The sequence below is a fragment of the Hylobates moloch genome, unplaced genomic scaffold (assembly GCF_009828535.3).
Source record: "Hylobates moloch isolate HMO894 unplaced genomic scaffold, HMol_V3 SCAFFOLD_7, whole genome shotgun sequence".
NCBI lineage: Eukaryota > Metazoa > Chordata > Mammalia > Primates > Hylobatidae > Hylobates > Hylobates moloch.
In genome coordinates, this window is record NW_026652282.1 from 108,590,296 (window position 1) to 108,604,521 (window position 14,226).

The following is a 14,226-nucleotide window of genomic DNA, read 5'->3' on the forward strand; positions in this document are numbered from 1 at the left end:
GTTTTTTTATATATACGTCAGAATAATGTGTACTCTACTCTTGTTAGATGAAGTACTTTGTAGATGTCAATTACATTTAGCTGATTGATGGTGCTATTGAGTTTAACAATGCCTTACTGATTTTCTGCCTGCTGTATCTGTCCATTGCTGATTGAGGGTTGTTGAAGTCTCCAGCTATAATAGTGAATTTATATGTTTCTCCATGCAGTTCTCTATCGGTTTTTGCCTCACATATTTTGATGCTTTCACCACATTGTTTTAATTATGGTTGCTTTGTAACTAGTTTTATAGTAAGAAACATTAGCCATCTAACTTTATTATTTTTCGTGATTCCTTTGCTAGTCAAGGTTCTTTGTAACTCTGTATAAATTTTCAGATCTGCCTCTCTATTTCTGGAAAAACAACAGTTGAAATTTTGATAGGGATTTTATTGAATCTGTAGATTGCTTTCAGTAATATTGACATCTTAACAATATTAATATTTTCAATTTATTTAGATCCTTAATTTTGTTCAACCATATGTTTTAGTTTTCAGCATGTCTTTTATATCATTGGTTATGATGACATAAAAATTATTTTGATAAAACATAAAATCTTCTTGTTAGGCCATTTACCAAAAGGCAAAATAAAAAAACCTACGGCAATGTAATGACTTTTCCCCATGGGGAGTCCTTTTAGATAACCTGCAAGTCAAAACTAATGAAAATGGTACTTGAATTAATTAGACACTGGAGGAGTGCATCCTGGGTAATAAGTGAATATTTTTTGGTTTCATAGAACAATTTAGAAATATTAAGAAAAGATGAGTACAGAATGTTATATTGGAAGAAAACATTTTCTTTATACCTTTAGAGTAAAACATTTTTAACATCAGGCTACAACAGCAGTTAAAACCTAAGGAAAAAATTACGGGAGCTGATGAAAAATTTGAAGGAGAAAGTTATTATCTCAGGTCTTCTCAAAAAGGAGAAAAAAAAAGAGTAAGAACCAATAAAAGTTGAATGTTTGGATTAAAATTAAAATCTCTTATAATTTTTTAAGTAAGTTAATACCTTGTAAAAATTTTTTTCTAACCAATTTTTAGTGTATTAGTGTATTTTTAATATCAAACCTCAGTCTCTAGAAAAATTATTATAAATGATTTCCTTTTAATTATAGCCAACTTAATCGCAAAGATGTTTTTAATTCCTCTTTATGCAAACATTATTAGGACTTAAACAAGTAATTGACAACAATCTTGGACTTTGTGTTTTATCTTAAAAAAAATCGTTCTTAAATAACTACTTATTTCATATTAGGACAGAAATTTACCATACAACACTCGTTCTCATATAAAATTACTTTTCTTTAATAAAAACATATTTTTTAGAATTTTTTTCTCTAATATATATATTTTAATTAGAAATGACCCAGATATTTAATAAGTATCTATTATTTTATTTAATATAGCCTTAGATTCTAAATTATATGAAAAGCTTATTTTCAAGCCTTTATTCATTTACATTTACCTAATTGATCTATTATTTATTAATAATTGACCTAGTTTTTTTAATGAAAATTGCAATCACCATCATTTAGAGTTATTTCTCTGTTAATCATTTTTAGAGTTTGTGAATTTCTAGTGTTTACCTAAGTGAGAAACTTAAGGTTACATAAACGGGTCTTTTGATAATAGCTCAGGATTTAGCTGTTTTTATTAAACTAACAATATTAAGATGTCTTATTTATCAAAAAAGTACACAACGATAATTCTGTTTTGGGAGGCATTTATAGCTTTATAACCCCCATGCCAAATTTTGACAACTTATCATATTTAGTAGAGATAAAATAAAAAACTGCTTGACCAATATATCTAAACAATAATGTATGCTGACCATTCTGAAGACATTTCTAATTTTATTTTACCAATAATTTTAAATTCAGCTTATTAGTTAAAAATTTACTTAAGTCACATGAACTCGAAAAAGCATTTAGGATTAAAGTTTCTACTTTTCTGATAATTTTTTTTTTTTTTTACTATTTAAGCCAACTAATTAGAGCATATATATATATAGAGAGAGAGAGAGAGAGAGAGCAGTGAAACATTATATAAAGAACATATAAATACATACACAGACACATAGACAGGAGTAGATCTTATAAATTTATAAGACTGTTTTTTTCTTTCTTATTTTAGACTTCCAATTTTTTGATAACTTATTTCACTATCCAAGGCAATTGTCAGCTAGATAGCCCTAAATTTGCATAATAAAGAAACACCTCCAAGGTGAAACACAGATAGCAAAAATTTACATATCAAAATACAGAGAGAGAAAGTCTGGTTGTGTTAGAGGAAGATTAAAAATGTATGCCAAGTAAAACATAAAATTATAAAAATCTACCAAAGGATTTTATAATGGGACCAATTTTATTTAAATAAGTAGTTCTAAATTTAGTCTTTATGTTTTAACTGTACCACTGAGCTCTCAGAGGGGCCCACACTGAATGCTGGGTCTCCAAAAAGAGATATCATGGGACTATGCCATGTCATGCCTTTACAGTGTACTTTTCTTTAAAGTGTACTTTTCTTTACAGTGTACTTTTTTTTACTTTTCTTTACAGTGTACTTTGTTTTAAAGAAATACAGTTGTATTTCTTTACGTCTGAACTGCACTCTTTCTTATCTTAAACATATAAAGAGTTAGCCCCTGTAGCAATAACTATTTACTGTAAACAACTGCCATTTAATCATTTCCAAAAATATATCAATTACCAAGCTATTACAGATACCAAGATAAAAAATTTTGTCATAATACAAAGTGATTTTTGATACCCTCAAAAGCTAAAAAGATCAGGTAACACAATGCAAAAGAGCACAGAGTTGGACCTGAGGGGAATCTGCCTTTGGCTCTAGTGACTTCACAAAGAAAGCAGAAGACCCTAAAAGAGGGGCTAGTGGCATCTTTATTCTGAGTTATTTAAGGAGTCTGAGTGATTAGAAGCGTTCTCTAGGTCTTTTCACTTGGTACAGAAGATGGCAAAGGGGAAAGAGGAATAAGGTGGAAGAAAAGTAAATGAAAATAGTTTTTTAAGAAAGGAAGTAAAAAAAGAAACAAAGCACATAGTGTTTTCTTGAAGAGAATTTCAGTCCACTGGAAAAAAAAATTTCCAAAAGCAGGATAAAAAGAGAAGAAACATAAAGATAAAGGCTGTGTGTGTGTGTGTGTGTGTGTGTGTGTGTGTGTGTGTGTGTAGTGTGGATACCAGCTTTTAATTAAGTTGACTTTAACCATAAAGCTCCTAAAAAAATTCTCTCAAATCTCTCACTACTCTATTTTAGCTAGAACAAATAGCTGATATACTAAGTTAACATAAATATCAAACCAGAAAGGATTTTATTTAAGAGCCAAATCCAGGCTGCCACAGTGAAAAGAGCAGAATCTTAGCTACTGAAATATAGCATGAAATGGCCATTATTGTTCTTCTCAGAAGAAAACCTGACAAACTAGAGGCAGCTTGGTTAGTAAAAGGCGACCTTCTTATGTAAATGAAATCCCTCAAGAAGTCAAACAATTTTTTTTGATCATCGTTTATTATTTGTTATTTTTGCAGCTGCAGGGAATTTTAGCCAATTCAAAATGCTGGTTCCCCATAATTTGGAATTCTCATTTAGATTTGACCTAGTTGGGTAGAGTTGGTCAAATCCAGTGCAAGAAAGATGAAAACAACAACAAAACACTCTTAAGGTAAGGAGAAATTAGTTAGTGGCTGGTTGTGAATCTTAACTTTTAGTCCTTAAGGAGAATTTTCAAGACAAAATGCCAATTTAGCTAATTACCTACAAATGGTGCCTGGGCTGAAGCCTGCTCCCTACCATCTCAGAAGCAGGAAAAAAGTAAAACTTGCCTTCCCTGTTGTAAGTGAGCTGAAATTCCAGAAAGGAGTTGCCTGTCCTCCATCATGATGGAGGCAGGAAAATTTGCTTTCCTTGTTGGAAGTGAGTAAAACTCCAAAACAAGGAGCTGTACGGCAAAATAAACCTTAGATCTCAACCAAATTTAGTGAGATCATAGATTCTGTGGAGGCGGAAGCTCCCAGACTTTGGCAAATTGTCTTTGAGCAATAAAGACAATTTGAGCTTGAGCAATAAAGATAGTCCAGGCTGTTACAATGAACCCCATAGGAGATTTGTCAAAGGCCACCTCCACTCAGAGTCCCTTCCATTGGTGGCCATTTCGTAAACCAAAAAGGATCTAAGACAGGTCTCAATCAGTTTTTAAGTTTATTTTGGTAGAACTAAGTACATGCCCAGAAGAAAGGAAAACATAAATCACAGAAACAGTCTGTGGTCTGTACCTTTCTTCAAAGATTATTTTGAGGTCTCCAATATTTAAAGGAAAAGTGTGCTAGAAGGAAAAGAGAGAGAGTATGGTTACATTACTGAATCCATATGTTGCAAGAGAAAAGAAGCAGGTAGGAAAATAAGTATGTATTATTCTCATGCTCAGTAAATCCACACTTTACATAAGATAAGGTGAACACAAATTCTCATTCAGATTTGACCTATTTGGGTAGAGTTGGTCAAATCTAAAATATATTCCAATGTTGATCAAAACTAGAGTTCTTAAAATTACATTAAAAAACATGAAGAAATCATCTGAGGCAAATCATAATCAATTTGCAAAGACACTGAGGAGAAAAATTTAAATATAGACAGAGAAAGAAGATATTACATAAAGATTACCATATATACAAAAAAAGATATAATAACAATAGTAGGCTTCATGTTAAAAATAATTCAATCCATGAGGGAATGTATGAAGTTTTTAAAGTAAAGAAAATCACTGTCAACCTAGAAATATATACCCAGCAAAAACAGCAGACAGAAATTAAAGATAAATATTTTTAAGACAAAAATTAAAGTGTTATAATCACCAGATCTTCACACACAGAGAAAAATGTTAATAAAATGTTCAGAAAAATGTAAAATTATCCATGTGGAAATCTGGGCATTCATAAAGGTATAAATAGTACTAGAAAATATATACAAAAATATATAAATATAAAGATTTGTAGGGGGTAAGTATATTTTCATTTTAAAGATATCTTTACAAGATAATTGACTATTTAAAGCAAAATTACACAGTTTATAAAATACATAGAATTAAAATATATAATCTGGCAGCCCAAAGGATGAGAGGGTGAAATAGAAATTTTCAATTGTGAGGCAATTAAGCAATATAATATTAATTAAAAGTTGGCTATAATAAACTAAATATATACATTGAAATTTCTATAGCAATCAATAAAAGGCAAAACAAATATAGTTAGTAATACATTTGGTGGGAAAAAATAAAATTAACTTTCTATTATTTCCAAATAAAGCAAGAAATGAGGTAAAAATAAATGAACAAATAACATATGAAAGAGAAAATAAATAGTAACATAACTGATTTAAACCACAAAATATCAATAAGTACATTAAATCCCAATGGTAAAACAGGCATTGTCTCAAAGAAATATAATGTGAATCATATGCAGCATTTTAAATTTTCTGGTAGTCATATTATGAATGTAAACATTAACTTCAGTAATATATTTTATTTAACCTAGTATATTTAAAATACTATAATTTCAACATATAATCAATGGAAGAGTGTATTAATAAGATATTGCATATCATTTGTCTCCAGACTAAGTCTCCAAAATCCCATGTTTATTTCACACTTATCACACATCTAAATTGAGACTAGTCATATTTCAAGTACTCAATAGGTACATGTAGCTAGCAGCTAACATATTGTAAAGAACAGAGCCAAACTTTCTAACTAAAATAGATTATCATAATGTATATGAAAGCAAAATTCAAATGTATGTGGTTTACATAAAACAAACTTTAAATATAAGAACATTAATATGTTAAAAGCAAATGAAAATAGTATGTTATACAAACACTAATCAAAAGGAAGCTGGAGTGGCTATATTAATATTAGAAAAAATAGAGATTAAAAAGTGCTATTTCATAAGGACATAAATATTCTAAATAGGTTCATAATTTAATCACAGAGTTTCAAAATGCATGAAGCAAAAACTATAATAAAGGATAAACACACAAATTTGAAATAATAGTTGGAGATTTCAATACTCTTCTCAAATAATTAACAGAATAACAGAAGGAAAATAATTTAGATAATTGCATTAGTTAGAATTTATAAAACTTATTTTTAATACATCCAAATACATGTTATTTTCTAGCTTATACAGAAAAATCACTATGATAGACAATATTTTGGGCCATAAAAAGCCACAGTAAATGTAAAATCTTAAAATCAAAATGTATTAGATTGTAAAGGCTACCATAACAAAACAGTACACACTAGATAGCTTAAACAGCAGAAATTAATTTTCCCACAATTCTGGAGATTAGAAAGCCGAGACTAAGGTGTCACCAAGTTGGATTTTTACTGAGGCACCTGCCCATGGCTTACGAATGCCCTCTTTTTTGCTGTTATCTCACATGGTTTTCCCTCAGTTTGTGTGTTGTCGATATTCTAATATCTTCTTCTTATAAGGATGCCAGTCATGTTGGATTAAGGTCCATCCACATGACCTTATTTTACCTTAATCATCCCCTTTAAAGCCCTATCACCAAATATAGTCTTATTCTGAGGTATAGGAATATAGGGAATCAACAAATTAATTTGAAAAGGGACACATTTTGACCTATAACAGTGTGTTCACTGACCAAAATACATTTAAGCAAGATCAAATAACTCAAAGTTACCTTAAATATCCTGACATATATAAAAATTTATATATATAGATATATATATAGAGAGATATAGATATATATAGATAGATAGATATATATAGATATATATATTTGCAGCAGCAACACTGTGAAAAAAAATAAAAGAAAAGGAAAGAAGCACACAGAAAGGATTGCTGAGGAGACTGGTATACTTGAGATGCCTGGAGATTCCAAGAAACAAAGAAAAAGGGTAAGGACTATTAATATCAGCCACCTGGTAGGGGCCACCGTAGTATCCAGTGGTCTGATCTGTAGAGGACACTGGCAGTCCAATAGCCATTAATGTTGTGGAACCCCTTTAAGAGAGAAATGCTGCAGTGTCCATCCCTCCCAAGAAGGCAATGCTATTGTGCTGCCCTGGGATTGGAGCAACCATCTCCCAAACCCCATGTGTGCCCCAGACCCCAGAACCACAATCTTCCCATGATTACTTATGCCTAGGACACCAGGGCCACCCTGGAGCAAGAGCTCCCATGCTCAGGAACCAGAGCCAATACAGTCTGTGAAAACCCATGCTCTGGGTTCAGATCCCCAGCTGTGCCACAAGCACCCATACTTTGTACATTATTACCAAAGCAGCAGTGGGGTTGCCTGTACCCTGTGCACTGGTGCCACTGCTGCATTAATTTCAGTAGTTATGGTCTCTCCATGCGTGCCAGTGTTCCTGATCCCAAGTCTATGGCTGCTCCATGAGCTTCATGCATAGACACTAGTGACATTACTATCACAAGTCCACCCATGTGGTGTACATGGCTTTTAGAGGGATACCCTGGGCTCCAGCTTTCTCGTAGGAGAAAAAGAGATCAAGAGTATGTAGTAGCTTTTGCCACAGAAGATTCCAACGGTCCTTACTGCCACCATGGACAACTACCATCTTGTGTGCTGAGGACCCCCAAAATCTTCATTGACACTGACCTCAGATGACAAACCTACATGGAGATGACACTGATGCACCCTCACCAGAGCTGGAACTGCTACTCCCCCACCCTCCACTCACCCAGCCATCACTCACGCCTACAAGTAAGTGAAGGTCTTTCCCCAATGAAAGCAGTATGAGAAGTTTGGAAGAGGTGATTTCTCAATAAATTGCACAGACATCCATGCAAGGCAACAAAAATTATAAAAAACTAAGGACACATGACACTACCAAAGGAACACAGTAATTTTCCAGTAATTGATCTCAAAAAAAAAAAAAAAAATGGAGATCTGTGGATTTTCTGACAAGGAATTCAAAACAATTGTTTTAAGAAGCTCAGTAAGCTACAAGAAAATACGGATAAACAATTCAGTCAAATACAAAAACAATATGTGAACAAAAAGGAAATTTAACAGAGAGAAACCATAACAGAACAGAAATTCTAGAGCTGAAGAATACAATTAATTAAATAAAAATATAACATAATAGAGTGTTAGCAAAATTGATCAAGCAGTGTTAGCAAAATTGATCAAGAGTCTGTGAACTCAAAGGTCATTTGAAAATGTTCTATCACAGGAAATAAAAGAAAATAGAATGAAAAGAAACAAAGCCTACAGGATTTATTGGACACCTTTAAGAATAGCTAAACGGTTTAAAAAATACGCAAGTATATGCTCCCTACAAAAGACTCACATCATTTTTAAAGACATACATAGACTGATAATGAAGGGAGATATTTTATGCATCTAGAAAACAAAAGAGAGCTGGGGTAGCTATATTTGTATTAGACATAATAGACTTCAAGTCAAAAACCAAAAAAAAGAGATAAAGTTTTTTTATAGGTGATGAAGAGATCAATTTGTCAAAAGGATATAACAATAATATATATTATATATGTCAAAAGGATATAGCAATACTATATATATATCTCCAACATCAAAGCACATAAATATGTACAGAGAATGTTTGTAGAAATAGAGAGCGAGAGAGACTGCAATACAATAATAGTAGGGCACTTAAATAACACACTTTTATCTGTAAATAGATCATCTAGATAGAGAAATAAAAACAAAATATTGGACTTGTTACTTTATGTTAGACCAAATGGACCTAAGAGCAACAGAATACACTATCTTATCAAACACACAGAGAACATTATTCAGGATAGGTGCATTAGGCTACAAAACAAGCCTTAAGAATTAAGAAGATTGAAATTATATCAAGTATCTTTTCTAACCACAATAACAATAACACTTGGATTGGAAAACAATTGGATTGGATCCAATAACAATTGGACTGGAAAACTTCCAACTATGTGGAAATTAAAGCACACACCCCTAAACAACCATTGGATCAAATAACAAATGAAAAACAAAATTTTAAAATATCTTGAGACAAAAAAATGTAAACACAACATATCAAAACTTATGGAGTTTAGCAAAATCAGTTAGAAGAGGGAAGTTCATAGCAATAAATGCCTTAAAAAAGAAGAAAGCTCTCAAATAAGCAAATTAACGTTACATCTCAAGGAATTAAAATAAAAAATATACTAAGCACAAAGTTGGTAAAATGAAAGAAATAATATATGTCAGGGCAGAAATAAATGAGAGACTAGAAAAATAATGGAAAATATCCTCAAAATTAAGAGTTTATTTTTTCAAAAGAGTAACTAAATTGGCAAATATTTAGCTAGACTAAAAAAGAAGAAAAGGAAAAAAGTAAAATCAGCAATGAAACAGGGAATATTACAACTGATACCACAGAAATACCAGGGGACATAAGAGACTATTATAAAAAGTTATATGTCAAAAAATTGAATAACATAAAGTAAATGAATAAATTTCTGAAAACATAAAACCTACTGACACTAAATCATGAAAACAGAAAATCTAAACACACTCATAATGAGTGAGGAGACTGAATGATTAAAAATATATCAAATAAAAGCTCAGGATCAGATGGCTTCAATTCTAAATCCTACCAAACACTTAAAAATAATATCATTTCTTCTCAAACTGTTCCAAAAAGATAAAGAGTGAAAAATACTTTTAATAAAGCAGATGGAGTACAGACATTTTTTGAAACAGAAACAATATCAAAGCTCACATAAGAATCAAAGTCACAGTACTCCTTTTCTAAAAAATATTCAAAACTGCATTCATAATTAAAATATATTTCATCAAATTAAATGCTTGGCATAGGTGGCTATTGGTAAATTCAACCAAATAATTAAAGAATGAAAGTACTTATTTTACCCAAACCAAAAGTTTCCAGAAAATAGTGAAGACAATTATCAACACATCTTATAAGACCAGAGTTATTCTGATAACAAAACTAAAACATATAAGAAAAAATGTTAATTCAACGTCCCACATGATAGAAAAGCACACGTTTTTAATAAATTTTAAAGGGAAAAGTCTAGCAATATATACAAAAGGTCATGGCCAAGTAAGTTTTATCTTGAGACTATAAGGATATCTGTTCTCATCATAAATATTGGGCCTTGCAATGTCAGTCATAGTTAGTTGTAAAAGGCAAGAAAAATAAATGAAGGGCATAAAGTTTGGAAATGTAGAATATGTAATGTTACTTACAAGAGACACGATTGTTTACATAGGAAAGCCTAAAATACCAACCCTGCAAAAAAAACAACCTATGTAAACTTTGGCCACAATGAGATATCACATAGCACCCACTAAGATGGCTGTAAACAAAAAAGATACACAATAAGAAATATTGGCAAGAATTTAGAGAAATCTGAACTCTTAGACATTGCCAGTGAGAAGGAAATCTATTTAATAACTTTAAAAAAACAATCTAGATTTGCCATATGACAGAAATTCTGTTCCTAGACATATAACTAAGGAAAATGAAAATATATGTTCAGACAAAAACCTGAACATGAATGTTTATAACAGCATTATTTACAACCAAAAAGTGGAAATAACCCAAATGTCTATCAACTGATAAATGGATGAACAAAATTTGGCATATCCATAAAGTGAACAACAGTTCATAGCCATAAATAGGAATTAAGTACTGATACATGCTACAACATGGATGAAACTTGAAAACATCATGCCTCTCTATTTAAAGTGTTAACACACATAGGATATAATTCCATTTATATGAAATACCCTGAATAGGCAAATTCATAGCACAGAAAGTATATTAGCAGTTCACAGGGGCTAGGGTAGAGGGAAATGAGAGTGATTTTTAATTGATATGGAAATTCTTTTGGAGTTAATAAAACGTTCTGATATTAGTAATGATTGTTGTAAAATTTCATATATATTAAAAGTCAGTGTATTCTGTAATCTAGGATTATGAATTTATTATGTGTGAATTATGTCTCATAAAAATTAAAAACAAATTTTACCAGGTCACACTATACAAAGTTAATAGACAAAACCATTTTAGTATGTTTTATAATTAATTATTTTTTTAACTTTTATTTTATTTCAGGGTACATGTGCAGGCTGGCAGTGTAGGTAAATTGTAAGTCACAGGGGTTTGGTGTACAGATTATTTTGTCACCAAGGTGATAAGCATAGTACTCGATAAGTAGTTTTTTGGGTTTTTTTTTAATTTTTTTGATCTTCACTTTCCTCATTCTCTCTACCACCAAGTAAGCCCTGGTGTCTGTTGTTCCCTTATTTGTGACCATATGTGCTAAATGTTTTGTTCTCACTTATAAATGAGAACATGCAGTATTTGGTTTTCTGTTCCTGCATTAGCTTGCTTAAAATAATGGCCTCCAGCTCCATCTATGTTGCTGGCCAAAAAAAAAAAAAAAAAAAGTGTAATCTTACTCCTTTTTTATGGCTTCATAGTATTCCATGGTGTACATGTACCACATTTTCTTTAGCCAGTCTACCACTGATGGGCATTTAGGTTGTTTCCATGTCTTTGCTTTTGTGAATACTGCTGCAATGAACATACACGTGCATGTGTCTTTATAGTAAAATGATTTATATTCCTTTGGGGTACATACCCAATAATGGATTGTTGGGTCGAATGGTAATTCTGCTTTGAGTTCTTTGAGAAATTGCCAAACTTCTTTCCACAATGGCTCAACTAATTTACATTCCAACTAGCAGTGTATAAGCATTCCCTTTTCTCCATGGCATTGCCAGCATCTGTTATTTTTTGACTTTTTAGTAATACTCATTCTGACTGTGTGAGATAGTATCTCATTGTAGTTTTGACTTGCATTTCTCCAAAGACTAATGATGTTGAGAATTTTTTCACATGCTTGTTGGCTTCTTTTGAAAGTGTATGTATGTCTTTTGAAAGTGTATGTATGTCTTCTTTTGAAAAGTGTCTGTTTATGTTCTTTGCCCACTTTTTAATCCAGTTGTTTGTGTTTTGGTTGTGGATTTGTTTGAGTTACTTGTAGATTATGGATATTAGACCTTTGTAGATGCATAGTTTGCAAATATTTTCCCATCCTGTACATTGTCTGTTTACTCTGTTGATAGTTTATTTTACCGTGAAGAAGCTCTTTAGTTTAATTTGGTCCCATTTGCCAATTTCTGTTTTTGTTATAATTGCTTCTGGCATCTTCATCATGACATCTCGGCCAGTTCCTATGTCCCTGACAATATTAGACAGATCATCATTCTGTTTTTTCTTTACTTTGACTGGGTTATTTCCAAAGACCAGTCTTCAAGTACTAATATTCTTTTTCCTTCTTGACCCAGTGTATTCTTGAAGCATTAAAATATATTTTCTCTCTTGTTCAATTAATTCTTCTGTTCCAGAATTTGTTTGGTTTTTTTGTGACATGTATCTCTTTTGTAAATTTGTCATTAATATTTTAATATTTTGTGATTCATTTGTACTGCTTTTTGGAATTCTATCTTGCTAACCTTCTTTAATATCACACTTTAAGTTGTTTTCTATTCTGAATTTCTAGTTGATTTCAATGTGTTGCTGGGGAATTATTGTGTTCCTTTGGAGGTACCACATGTCCTTGCATTTTCATGTTTCCTGGGTTCTTACATTCATATCTTCATGCCTGGTGTAATAGCCACTTTCTCTAATTTTTTAAATTTACTGTCATAGATGAGGATATTTTCCTGAAGCTGTATCAATGGTGTTGGTTGGGTACAGCTTTTTGGATTTGATTCCAGATGTTTGTGGTAGTGTAGTCTCTATATAATTTTTTCAGCTGTAAATGGCATCAATGGTATCTTTGATTTCCTCAATGGCTTGGAGAGTGGTTATTATTAGTGGTGGCTGTGGTTAAGTTTTGTTGTGGATAGAGATGCCAGGTGCACTGCTGGAGGCAGAGTCTCTTCTCACAGCCCCAGCCAGAAAGATCTCAGGGTCTGGAAATCATCCTCTTGTTTCCTCTGTCCCAGGGGCCTACCTTCTTGGTGTGCTGCACTGTCCATTTTTTGAAGAAGTGATACTTTATATGGGCTAAAGTACTGAGGACTTTGCAGCACATTTGGGTCCAGATTGTGTCGTGCCACTGTAGTTCTCCAGGTGAATGCTGCGGAATGTCAGTGGGGCCTCCTAAAATTGGGAAATATGAAGACTGTGGATCTCAGGGTCTAATGAAGTTTGGTGATGGTTATGTTCTCACAATGGTGCTGTTCTACAGCCTCTTAGTTCTCAGGGGATTGTGTGACCCAGTGTGAGTTACCTGTCTAGTGTAATGCCCTCACACAGCCTCCAGATCACCACTGAACCTAGTCTCAGAGTTTGTGTGGGTACAGGAGCTCTCCTGTGCTTCAAATTGCAGCAGTTTGTGATGGGGATTTGGACAACTGAGGGTCCCTCACTTACCCTGCAATATAGAACCCCCTGGGCTCCCAGCCAATCTCAGCCAAGATGGATGCTCACTTCCTTCTCCTTCTGTGCCTCAGGTGTTTGCTGTGACATCTCTGTTGAAATCTAGTGTTCTCTCCCAGATGTTCTATTCAAAATCTGATTATCTATTTTCAATTTGAATCCTTCCTTGTAGAGAGGGCAAGTGTCCAATGTTTCTAGTCAGCCATCTTAAACCGATCACTCCTGCTCCACCCTCCATAAGCCATCTATCTGTGATTTCATTCAATATTTTCCCCCATTTGACGGGCTCTCTTTTTACTTTCTTAATGGTGTTTTCTGAAGTACAAACTTTTAAAAGAAATTAGTAATGTACAATTTATGTATTATTATTTTGTTCCTTGCGTTTTTGAAGTCATATATATAACAGCATTGCCTAATCCAGGTTCAGAAGTATTTGCACCTATTCCTTCTTCTAAAAGTTTTATAGTTTTACACTCTACATTTGGGTCTTTTGTTTATTTTGAGTTAATTCTTGTATATGAGGTGTATTAGTCCATTTTCACACTGCTGATAAAAACATACCTGAGACTGGGTAATTTATAAAAAAATATACGTTTCATAAACTCACAGTTCCACATGGCTGGGGAGGCCTTGCAATCATCGCAGAAGGCACGTGGCAGCAGACAAGAGAGAATGAGAGCCATTACTTTTCATTACTTTTGCAAATTTCTGCAGCAGG